The sequence below is a fragment of the Balaenoptera acutorostrata genome, chromosome 11 (genome assembly GCF_949987535.1).
Source record: "Balaenoptera acutorostrata chromosome 11, mBalAcu1.1, whole genome shotgun sequence".
Lineage (NCBI taxonomy): Eukaryota > Metazoa > Chordata > Mammalia > Artiodactyla > Balaenopteridae > Balaenoptera > Balaenoptera acutorostrata.
Window position 1 is genome coordinate 86014037 of NC_080074.1, and position 13287 is coordinate 86027323.

The window sequence follows — 13287 nt, forward strand, 5'->3', positions numbered from 1 at the left end:
TACATATACACGTATCTATTCTTTTTCAAATTCTTTTCTCATTTATGTTGTTATATAATATTGAGCAGAGTTCCCTGTGCTATACAGTAGGTCCTTGTTGTACACACTACTATATTTAAAATGGATAACCAACGAGGATGTAGGTTTAGAAGATTTAATCTCTTGAGGGATACCCATATTTTTAAAATCATCCAAATGTAAACAGACTGCAAGAAGTAAGAAAGAAAGAAAAAAAATTTTAAATAGCCGAATTTTATTCAAAGGGAGAAATGGTCTGGTACGTAAATAATATGGTGTTTTAAGAATTATTTTTGGGACTTTCCTGGCAGTCCAGTTGTTAGGACTCGGCACTTTCACTGCCATGGTCCTGGGTTCAATCCCTGGTCGGGGAGTTAGGATTCCGAGGAACAGCCAAAAAAAAAAAAAAAAAAGTATTATTTTCTTAAAAGCTTCTTGTGGAGGTGAATTTGCATTTTGGAGGAAGCTGTTGGGAAATATAAGGCTCTCAGTCCCTGTTGCCCTATCTCCATAGATGGTAAACACTTAATGTGTTCAAACTGATGATAACATCGACCATTACACCTTTGCAAAGAGTTATCTCATTATCAAATGTGAATAGAATAATGAAAGGGGGGAAGACTTACAGAATCTGACAAATATATGCCTGTCCGGCTAACGAAGCATACATTTTAAAGAATTATATTTGTGTTTCATAAAATGTAGGAATTTTTGACTGTCAACACCTTGGAGGCAGAGGCTATTTTTTATAATTAGATAATTTATGCAACCCCCTAGTGTTTACTATGATATTTTATATTCAACATTTGCTTGAGTATTTTCTACTGAGAAAAAGAGAATTCGTTTCTCATTGTCCATTTGTAAAACTTGCTCATTTGGGGAAAAATTCAAAGCACAGTGCTAAGGGTTAGAAACACAAATACAGTTTTGAAACTACTGGCAACTGGCAACGCATTCAAACAGCAATGTCTATTTATACACAAAAATCTCAAGTTGACTGACATTAAAGCAGGAAAAGTTATGTAAACTCACAGGGAATATAAGCACATCCTTCATATCTAATTCAATTATATCCAGTTCGACTAAATAAATACACTGCAAAATCCTAGATGAAGCTTAATGAGGGCATAACTAAAAACACTAGCAGTTAGAATACAAAGACAATTGAGCAATATTGCTGCACAGGATAAAATACAAACTCCTTAGCGTGGCATGAAAGGGCGTCACAATCATGCTTCTGATTGCCTTTCCTGCTTCATCTTTTGCCAAACTACCCCAAGTTCCAGCCATTGAACACTATCTAGGATTCCTCACATCCTTCACATCTCCCTGCCTTTCCCCCAACATTTCATTTTTAATATCTACAAGCTTAAAGTTTTAAAGAATTTTACAGTGAGCACCCATATGTTCACTACCTAGATTTTGTTATTAATGTTTTATTGTACTTATCATATATCTACTCATCTCTCCATCCCTCGATCCATCAAAGTAAATTGCAGTCATCTGTAGCCTTCACCCTAAACACTTCATGCATATTCATTAACCAGAGATTATACTTGTTTATGGCCTTTTATATTCCTGCTAAGGTAAAATTTACATGTAGTAAAATATGCAAATCATAAATGTACCATTCACTGAATTTTGACTAATGCTGTGTAATATGAATCCCTATTGAGATATAGCACTTTACAATCATTCCAGGAATTTCCTTCATGCCCTAGTTCCCAGTTGATTCCAGACCCAGGCTTCCACTGCTCAAATTTTTTCCGCCAGAGATGAGATTAGTTCTTCCTGTCAGAGAATTTCATGTAAATGGAATTATGCAGTATACACCCTTCTCTCACCCAGCATACTGTTTTTGAGTATATCAGCAGTTCATTCCTTTTTTATTGCTGAGTAGTTTTCCTTGGTATGGGTATATCACAGTTTGATTATCCATTCTCCTCTTGAAAGACATGGGGCTGTTTCTGGTTTTATCTATTACTAATAAAGCTACTATGAACGTTCTCGTACAAGTCTTTCTTTGAACATATGTTTCCATTTCTCTTGGATAAAAATTAGTGGAATTGCTGGGTCACAGGGTAGCTATATATTTAACTTTATAAGTAATAGTCAAATATCTTTCCAAAGTAGTTGTAATAGGTTACACTTCTCTGCCAATGTATGAGAGTTCTGGCTGTTCCACACACACACCCATCAACATTTGGTACTGAGCACAGGCTTTCTCTAGTTGCGGCGAGCTCTTCGTTGTGGTGCATGGACTTCTCATTGCGGTGGCTTCTCTTGTTGGGAGCACGGGCTCTAGGCATGGACTTCAGTAGTTGTGGCGCACAGGCTTAGTTTCTCTGTGGCATGTGGGATCTTCCCGGACCAGGGATCGAACCTGTGTCCCTTGCATTGGCAGGCAGGTTCTTAACCACTGTGCCACCAGGGAAGTCTCAGGTGTAAGTTTTCTAAATGTTTCTCTAGTCTGTGGCTTACCTATTTATTTCCTCAATGGTATCTTTTAATAATCAGAAGTTTTTAATTTCATGAAGTCTAGTTTACCAAATTTTTCCTTGGCTATTTTTTCCATAGCTATTGTTTTCTGTATCTTGTCTAAGAAACATTTGCCTATTCCCTATGGTTTTTTTTTTTCCCTTGAAAGCTTTTATGGTTTTAGCTTTTATGTTTAGATCCATAATCTAACTTGATTTATTTTTTGTATACAGTGTGAAGTAAAGGTCGAGAGTCATTTTTTTTCCATATTGATATATAGTTATTTAAGAACCATTTGTCAAAAAAAATTTCTTTTTCCCATAGGATTGCTTTGGTATTTTGTCAAAAATCAAATGGTTAGGTAAGTATGTATTTATTTGGGAGCTCTCAATTGTGTTCTGTTGATCTTTGTTGATACTTGCGCCAGTTACCATAATTTATTTATTATTGTAACTTTGTAGTAAGTCTTGATATCATGTAGTATAAATGCTTCAAATTTTTTTGTTGTTGTTTGTCTTGCATTCCAGGTCCTTTGTGTTTCCATATAAGTTTTGGAATCAGCTTGTTGAGTTCTACAAAATATCCTTCTGGGATTATAATTTGGATGGCATTGAGCTACAGACAATTTTAGGTCTTGTCCTTTTAAAAAATTTTCTTTTTCTCCATGCTTTTTTATAGGCTAGTCCCCCTCCCTGAAACATACTTTTTCTGTCTTCAATAAAAGGCAACTCCTATTCATTTTTTAGGACTCAGTTCAAACTGCACTTCTGTTAAATCTTCCCAGCCAGCCCTCTGTGCGATAGAATCAATTGCTTTTTCCTTCTTTTGTGCTCCGCAACCAGTTATGCATACTTCAATATAACTTATTATATAGTCTTAGGATTGCTTTTGGTTACATATTTTTCTTTCCTAGCCAGAAAAGTCATGAGCAGGGACCAGTATTTTATTCAGTGTTATTCCCCATCACCTCATATACTAACTGGCACATAGTAAACTATCCTTAAATTTTTATCCATTAAACTCTTTATTGTGTGTCAACTATATACCAGAGGCTACATCTTGGCTGAGGAATGCAAAAAAGAAACATCTCCACAGATAAATGAATAAAATAATTACAGATAATGCTAAATGATATAAAAACAATAAAACCAAGGGAAGGGATAGAAGGGACTGGAGAATGCGATGCAACCACTTTTCATCAGGTGGTCAGAGAAGGACTCCCAGGAAGTGATATTTGAGCTAAGAAATAATTGATAAAAATGGAACATCCATAAGGACTTCCGGAGGGAAGAGCCTTTCAGGCAAAATGAAAAGGAAATGCAAAAGTCCTGAGGTGAAATCAAGCTTAGACCAAGGAAGGGACAATTATTGGGCAATTAAGTGCGTCTAGCAGAGAATGGTGTCTGGGAAAGCTTCACAGAGCTGAGGCTTGAGAAAATGAGTAAGTGTTACCCTGTCAGAGAAGTCATAGGGAAAATATTCTAGGCAGAGGGAACTCTATAAGGCAGGGAGGAACACATAGTCAAAGGGGAGAGTGGTAGGAGATGAGGTTATAGAGGTTGGCAGAAGCCAAGCAATGCAGGTCTGTGGACCTTAGGAAGGAACTTGATTTTATTCTGTTTGCCAAAGAAAGTTATTAAGGTCAGAGGTCTATAGGGCATACACTTCATGAAGACCACTGTGGGTCCTAAGTAACAGATAGACATGTGTGGGTAATGGGAAGAGTGAAGCCCTGAGACAGCTGGGTGACTGTTGCAGGGACTGGGTGGGAGATTAGGGAGATTTGTACTGGAGTTCCTCAGTGGAATGAATGGAAAGTGGTCATCTTCGGGTTATATTGGAGATGTCACAAACAGTTCTTATCTATGATTGACTATGAGACGTGAGGAGGACAGGATTGAGAATGGGTGCCACTTGTTCTGGCCTGGGTGTGTCATGGGGCCACTTCCTGAGATGAGGAGAAGGTGCACATTTGAACAGAGAGAGTAGAAAGAGGGAGAGGCCAGGAATCAGGAGTTCCATTGTGGAAATGTTAAGTTTGAGATGCCTGTTAGATATCCAGGAAGAGATGTTGAGTAAATGATTGGATGTATGAGTCTGGAACTCAGAGGAAAGGTCAGAACTGGAGGTACTTGGGAGACATAAGCATATGACAGCTATCCAAGGCCATGTGCCTGGAGGAGATCACTAGAGAGAAAAAAAGGGGACTGAGGAACAATGGAGATTGGGAATGAGGAACTACTGTGATAGGATAAAAATCAGAAGCCTGTGATGTCAACAAAGCCCAGAGAAGTAAATGTTCCAACAATGGATATAAGTAAGAGGTTAAGTCAAATGGTGGGTTGAAAACTGGCCTGTAAGAACTTTGCAAAATGAAATTATTTGGCCACCTTAGTAAAATCCATGTCAGTCAAGTGGTATTCACAGGCCTGATCATAGTGGATTGAAGAGTGATTTCAAGGGAAGAAAGAAGGAGACAGGTAACATGGACAACTTCAAAATTCTGTCCTGAAGGTGATCAAAGAAATCTATAGTAGCTGAAGAGGAAGTCAAAGGATTCGTTTTAATCATTTATTTTTTAACATAGATGATATTAAGGCATGTTTTCTTGTGCATGGAAATAACCCAGCCATGAGGGAGAAAGTGAAAGAAAAAGAAGATAATTTGGGAAACAAGATCCTTGTTAAGTTCTCACCAAAATTTTTAAAAATTTTCCAAAAAAGATAAATACGTGAGGTGATGAATGTGTTAATTAACTAGATGGCAGGAATCCTTTTGCAATATATACATATATCAAATCACTACAATGTATGTTTTAAATATCTTACAATTTTATTTGTCAATTACACCTCAATAGAGCTGAAAAAATTTACAAAATCTAATAACTGTTCCTTATTTTTTCAAAAAAAGCATTTTATTAAAACAAAGCAGAAACTGAAAGATACTTGATTTACATAAGGAAAAAAAGGAAGGGAGGAAGCACATCAAATAGTATCCCCTAAACAAAATTTGCTGATTTTTCCTGTTATTTTCCAACTCCTCAGTCTGAAGCATAATTATAAAGATCAACATAGTATTAGTGACATTTTAAAATATACAATCTCTAATTAGTAAATCTCTCATCCATCTCCATTTTCTGTCAGTATTTCCCTGGTGGCAATGACTGAAATGCCATGAAATGTTGGCATTCGCTGAAATGTATTAATTGAGAAAGTCCATCTTCATACCTGATCCTGGAAAACTGAGAGTCAGAGTGTTCTAAAAAATTGATTACAATTCACTTTTATTTTATTATTTAAACTGTTTATTTAATAGACCAATATGAAAAAATGACTTTGCTACTTGATTTATGAACATATAAACAGACAATAAACCTCATTAAACTGAAGAAAGGAAATCAAGAGCACAAAAGGAGGACTTGGCCTTGGACAGAAGAAGAAATATTTATTCCATCATAAGAGGAAGGAGAGCAGAGTATGTGGGAACTAGTGTAAGTAGGATGGTAGTTCGGGTGGTGGAAAAACAAAATAAAATAAATGAAGGAGTGAAAAAGTGGTAAGAGACTCCCTAGGACTTGAGGACTGATTGGATGTTAGGAATGGAAGAGGATTGACAAGCCCTCAAATGTTTCCAGCACTATGGATGAATGTGTGTGTTTGTTTGGCGGGATGTCCTGCTGACAATACCAGTGATCAGTTCAGTCATTCATTCGTTCATTCTCTCACTCATTCAACAAGAATAAGTATTAACTCCCTGAGGGCAACCATATTTCTTTTATTTAATAACTCCTGAGGGAACTATGCATAATATGAATATTATATATAATATATCCATTATTTTATATTTATAATTTAGTAGTGTTGGGCACCCAATAGACTTTCTACAAATGCTCATTTAACATTCTCCTAGTGATAACATCTTATGTAACTATGGTTCATTCATCAAAACTATTAACTAAACTACAGACTTTATCTGACTTTGCCAGTTTTTTCCCACTAATGTCCTTTCCCCGTTCCACGATCTAGTCCAGGACACACATGACATTTAGGTGTCATGTCTTCTTAGTCTCCTCCTATCTCAACAGGGCCCCGGTCTTTCCTCATTTTTCATGATCTTGAAAATCTTGAAGAGTTCTGGTTGGGCATTTTGTAGGTTTGTCTGACTTTTTTTTCATGATTAGACTATGGATTTGGGGAAGAATTCTACAGAGGTGAATTGTCATTGTCCTTGCATCACGACACCCACATGACTTGTCACTGATGATATTAACCTTAATCTCGTTGTTAAGGTACGGTGTGCCAGGTTTCTCTGCTGGAAAGTTACTGTTTTGTTTTCTTTTTTCCTTTCCACACTTTGAAAGCAAGTCACTATGTCCAGCCCATACCCAAGGGGCAGGGAATTAAGCTCCACCTCCAGGAGCAGAAGTGTCTAAATATATTATTTGCAATTTCTTATAAGAAAGATTTGTCCCTTATCCCCAATTTCTTTATTTATTCAATCATTTATTTAAAGCAGTGTGGACTTCTGGATATTTATTTTATTTCTTGAATTATAAACCAATACTCTATTTTGTTGCTCAAATTTTCCAGCTTTGGTCCTTGGGAGTTCTTTGGGGTTAACTCCTGTGTCTTTTTGACATACTCCCATCCTTTTTGGTTTTTAACCATTCTTCGAAAGCATAATCAGTGACAACGCACACAAAAGTGTGTCATATCCAATTTAAACACATTGGCATCCTCTGGAAACTTAATCTATGTTGGCAGGTACCTTTCATTATGGCATTCTCAATAAATACTTCTTGATATCACTGTTTTCGTTTGAAGTTTTGTTTTAAAAAAGTGGGGTTCCTTGAAATTTTTCACATGTTGTTCCACTATCAAAAAAAGAACTTGAAAAACAACTGATAGAACATTGAGTATTCCCTATGCTCTCACTCTCCTGGAAAGTGAGCAATCTGTTAAAAGAATGCTTTAATGATTTCGTTTTCCTATTAAAAATAATAGCACAGTAAATAGATCTGCTTGGCTGAGAGATGTGACTTAAAGTAAGGAAGGGCCTCATGATCTTGGTATCTTGTTGCTTTAGAAATTCTAGAATAGCACTGCTAAGTGCTCTCATAATGCCTTTCTAAATATTTATTTGAGAGGTTCTTGCAGAGGCTTTTCTGAGCCATCCGGCATTCATGAACATGAGTAAACTGGCAGTCAGGCAATTTTCTGGAGAGAAATGCAAATGCGATGAAGATCTTTGCATCATCTGCAAGTTCAGAAAGAAGCCAGGAAACTGAGCTGGAAGAGGAACAAATGAGTTTATTTAGAAACCTACAGAGTTTAGCAGATTTGTAATTTTAATATACTTAAGAAAAATCTAACAGTGTAAAGTAACTACTTTGTACTAGGCATTAGAACAGACGTGTTCGTCACCTTTCTTATAACTTTAGAGGTTAAATCTTTACCCGAGATCATTGTATTATTGTATTATTAGGAGTTCTGCTGCAAGTGACAGAAAACCCAAAACTGCAGTGGCAGGTATAGAAGTTTATTTCTCTCTTGTATAAAAGACCGTGAGCTGATATGATGTTTCAAGCTATGCATGGTCTTGACCTTATGGTCCAAGATGGCTGCATATGTAGTCTAAGCAAGAGGAAGGAAGAAGAGGTCAAAAAGGGCACCCGTGCTGCTTTTTAGGAAGATTCCCAGAAGCTTCCCCGTGACCCTTCCATTTACACCCTGTTGGTCAGAACTTAGACAGGTAGCCATATCTTGCTGCAAATTATGCTGGAAATGTAGTTGTTCCTTTTCTAAGTGTCTCTGTACCCAGCCAAGTTTTCTGCATCTACAGAGGGGAAGACAGATATTAGGGACAACCAGAAGCCTCTACGGTAGTCATAACGGCACAGACGGGATTTGAACTCACATATGTCTTGCCCTCATAGTCTTTCTAAAACAGCTTGGTTCATGGAGAAAAGTATAGGAAATATGTTGAATTGACCCCATTTTTAGCATTATCAAGTTAACCGAAAAAAAGGAACACGTATGCGACAGAGGATGCCGAGAAGCTGAAGAAGTGTAAAATGGGTTTTGAAGCTCCCTTTACATTGGCAAAGAGTAATCTTGGTAAGTCTTCAGGTCCTCCTGGAAAGGAAGAACAATACTTTGAGGACCACTGTCCATAATCCTGAACTAGACCTGCGCTGTCAGATAATACAGCAGCCACCTGCGATACGGATATGTGGCTATTGAGCATTTGGTGACTAGTTCAGATTGAGACGAACTGTATTTCAGACTTAGTACCAAAAAACTGAAATGCATCACAGTAATTTTTTATATTGATTACATGTTGAGAGCATAACATTTTTTATATACTGGGTTAAATAAAATACATTGTTAAATTAATTTCACATGTTTCTTTTTACTTTTTTAATGTAGCTACTGTATTTAAAATTACATACGGGACTCACATTTGTTGATGTGTTATATTTCTATTTCAGTTTGTCCTACAGCTGTCCTATCATTGAAACAGTTTTTTAAAATGCTCATAGGATCCGTGAGAAAGTCATCTCTGTGGGTTCCAAAAGGAAGGATGTGGCGAACTGGCTCAAATAAATGACCTCAGGTTCTTTCTGGGATCTCTTGCTCAGCTTCTGTGAAAGGTCAGTGACACTGGCTGATCTCCGGGTAACTTGTGTGGATTGACTCTAACACTGGGATTGAACTGAGCCTCTCCAAATGACACTTCTGCAGCATATGGTCCTTGTTATTACTAGACAGATAAGGTGATTTGTTGAGGTTACTTTTTGAAAGCACCTCTATTTGGTTTATTCACATCCACAAGGGGAAATACTTCTGGGTTAAATTCAGTAATAACAGCTGGTCAGCACAGTCTACTTGAAGAACCTCATGATTTCTCGAAGATGACTGAAATCGAGTCCTCAAGCACATTTACAAGTCGTGTAGTAACTTAATAAGTCTTTGGCTGGCTCAGAAGTATTAAATTCATTAAAGCAATTAGGTGCTCTCTTGTTATCCTCTTATCTATCTCTAGCTTCGGGTGCCCTTTAGTGGTGATTGATCTACACTTTCCAGTTGAAAGTTCAGTGTTCTCTGCGTAGAAAAAGGAAGGAGGATTTGAGGAATTCTGCATTTTTTGGTCCATTAGTATTTTATCATATATTGTCAGCAGTGAGTATATCTCTTCCTTATTCTTCTATTCTGAATATGCTTATATATATGTACATGCATTTATGTAAATATATACATATGTATATAAATATAATATCTTCTTTTTCTGAATATTATGTACATGTAGGTAGACAAATAGAGAATCAGTTTTTATGTCCTTAGCATTTTCATCAAATTTCGTCTCATTCCAGATTTCAAATATTCTATTTGTCCATTCTACCATTGTAATTATCTTTTATTAGCTTCACATTATTCAGCACCTGCATTGTTCATTTGAACTATTTGCAAATGGCATTTATACCAAAGTAAAATAATGCATCATCTATAGGTTTCAAAATAAACCTTTGATAAAGGACTTAAAAGGCTTTCTTGTTTAACAAATACTGCCCTTGATGGCAAAAAATTTTAAAGTGTATTAATGATGAAAGGTGAGTGAAAGGAAATGGTGGCAGTGAGGAGAGGCAGCTGTTGCCTATTCAAGGTGGATTAATTTTTTTTTTTTAAACTGCCAACATGGCTGTTTTTTCGGTAACTTAAGATATTTAATTTTTGTAGACCACTATTATTTGGTTCTTTTCTTCTTCTAGGACCAGCACCACTTATTTTGGGAAGTTTGTCTGCCTTGGATTCCAACATGGTGGTTCTGGTGGTAATGGCCGACAGTAGCACCCAAACCAATGGCCATAAAAATGATGATATGATGCAAGTTGGACCAATGAGAGTTTTTCCCCAGGATTTAGGAAAGAGAGTTGTTCTTCGCCAAAGAAAGCAAAGGAGCAGGGGTGTGCCTGACCACGTGATAGGTTTGAGAGCATATCACTGACATGCAAAGAGAAACAGATTCGTGGGAAAGACAGAGAGTTCTCAGGGTGTTTGTGTATCTTAGGGTTTTATTAATGTTTCAGGCACAGATACAGCTTACACTTAATGATAATTCAGTTATGTGAGTCAATAAATTTCCCTTTGCCTAAGTGAATTTGAGTTGTGTTTCTGTCACTTGAGAACAAAAAGTGTCCTGACTAATACCTTATCCTTTTTGTAGTCAGCCTACAGATGGCTGCCAAAGATCCTCAACTCTGGTAGTCACGCCCTTGTGTAGTATCCTCATAGATTAAATAGGAATGTGATCTATAAAGTATAATAGATGTGATGGTCCATGACTCTGTAGCTAGATCATAGAAAGTAAGGCTTCTATCATGGTCTCTCCCACTGATTGCAGAGAAGGGAGCCAGCTGCCATGTTGTAAGGATGCTCAACTAGTCTCAAGAAGAGACCCACATTGAGAAGAAGTAAGGCCACTTGCCGGCAGCCAACACCAACTTGTTACCATGTGAGTGAGCCACTTTGGAAGCAGATCCTCTAGCCCCAGAAAAGCCTTCTGATGACTGCGACTTCATGAGACACCTGATTTAAAACCCCCTGCCAAGCCACACCCAAATCCTAAACCCATAGAAACTGTAAGAGATAATGAATGTTTATTGTTATTTTAAGTCACTGGTTTGGGGATAATTTGTTAGCCCAAACAAATGTGTTATCTATATCACAACAGATAACTCATACAGCTTTGAAGGAATGTTGGAAAGAAAAGTGAGAAGCTTACTGCAATAATATAGTTCTTTCCCAGAGAGATGGTCAGAGACTAAGTTGGCAGCCGCTGATACCCAGTATTCCTATCCTAACTGCTTTGCACACTTAACTTGGTATACACATTAGCACCAACCCTCACAGAAGCTATTATCTCAATATAGAAGAAAAATAGCAAATCAACTCATTTGAATTCCATTTCATGACAAAGAATAATCTGTTAGTTTAAATAAGATTCTATATTGACTCAAACATATTAAATCTCAGTTGCTGCTGCTCATAGAAAAATAAATATTAACTTCTTGCAGACGTTTAAACACATTTTTCCCACTGGTCAATATAATAAAGGTAAGACTTTCTGTCAGACAAATGAGTAATTGAGGACTTCTCTTATTATCATCTAAGGAGGACTCTAGTCACTGGATTTTCTGATTGGCTTCTCTATTAGAATATTGGATTTTTAGCTTGAGGTATTACAGTATAATACACAAATACAATACAAAGTTTTATTTTTTCATGTGGTGTTTGTAAGCTTGTTAAATAGCATTAAATATTTACTCTTTTTTCCCCTGCTTTTATTTTCCATGTTTTCTAGTTTTGATAATTATTACATGTGTGTTTTTTTTTATGGAATTCAGTTCAGCTTCAGCCTCAAATGATAACTCAGCAAATGGTTGTAGGTAGTTGTTCCATTGATCTCGATATGAGCAGAGGCTTGAAAGCCAAAAGACCCATGTTTGTTTGTGGTCCCAACATTAACCATGGTGTGACTTCACATGCCTTCTCTGTACTTATTTCTCTCATTTATCAAATAAGTGCCCTGAACATGTAAAATCCTAAAATTCTATAAAATTGGGAAAGTCACTGAATATTGAATCTTTATTTATCCACCTTGTAAACTGGCACTTCAGAAAAATCATCATTTTTATGCATAAGGCAATAGATTTTAGTCACACTCGTGTTCTTGATACCTGGAACTGCATTTTGTCCAACGATCTCACTGTTGGAAAGATTTTTGAAAAAGAAACATTATCAACAAGGTAAAATGAATGTTTGAAAATGTTGTTAAGAAAAAGTACCTAGAAGCCAGGAATGAGTCATAATTATAAAAATGATAATACCTTATATTCGAAAAACACAATATTTTCAAGAAATTATGATTTAAATGACAACTGAATTGCATATTAAATAATCTGTGTGAATAACCCAATGGGGTAATGCCCCTTCCTTATGTTCTTCCTAATTCCTTGATTATACAATGAAAAGTTTCTAGAAGGCTGAATTTTCACAATAATTGTATGGTTCAATATCTATTATACAATATAAACGTTTCTATAGCAAAACTGAAGGTAACTCAGTTAGTCAGCATTTTATTTATGACACTCCTGAAAACTCCTTCTCTAACCCAGTAATGAAAGATTATCATGACTAGTAGAATTATACTGTTCAGTATTTGATGTGGACAGGAGCGAACATTCATTTAGTTACAATGACCCTGGTGCATTGTATGCTGTATCTTATTAGATCCACACATCAGACCTATGAAAGAGGTACCATTCTCCCTGTTTTCAAAACGAAGAAAGGCAAAAGAAAGTAATTAATTTATGCATTTTGATATAACAAAAAAGAGGAAGAACTGGGATTTGACATATATCTCTTAGGATAGCTTTCAAACTTTGTGTTAAGCTATGGAATATTTTCTTAAGGCAAAAGCTTCTGTGCATGTGAAAAATAGAAAACGGGTAAATTCCTGGATGCTTTGGTTGAACAGCTGGTTTTGTTGCTTCACTTCTCTTCCCGCCTTGTCCCTCCACTGCCCTGGAACATCCCCAGTTTGAAAACTACTGGGTTATGCCATTATGCCTTCTTACTCTAGTTTTTCTAAAGTCAACAATCCTCATTTAGACTACCAAACCGTCTTCTACTAACAAGAGTATTTGACAAACCAGAGCAACACACTAATTCAAGGTATTATTTGTCAAGCTTTAGATATTATTATACAAGGTAGATATGATGATGATAATGA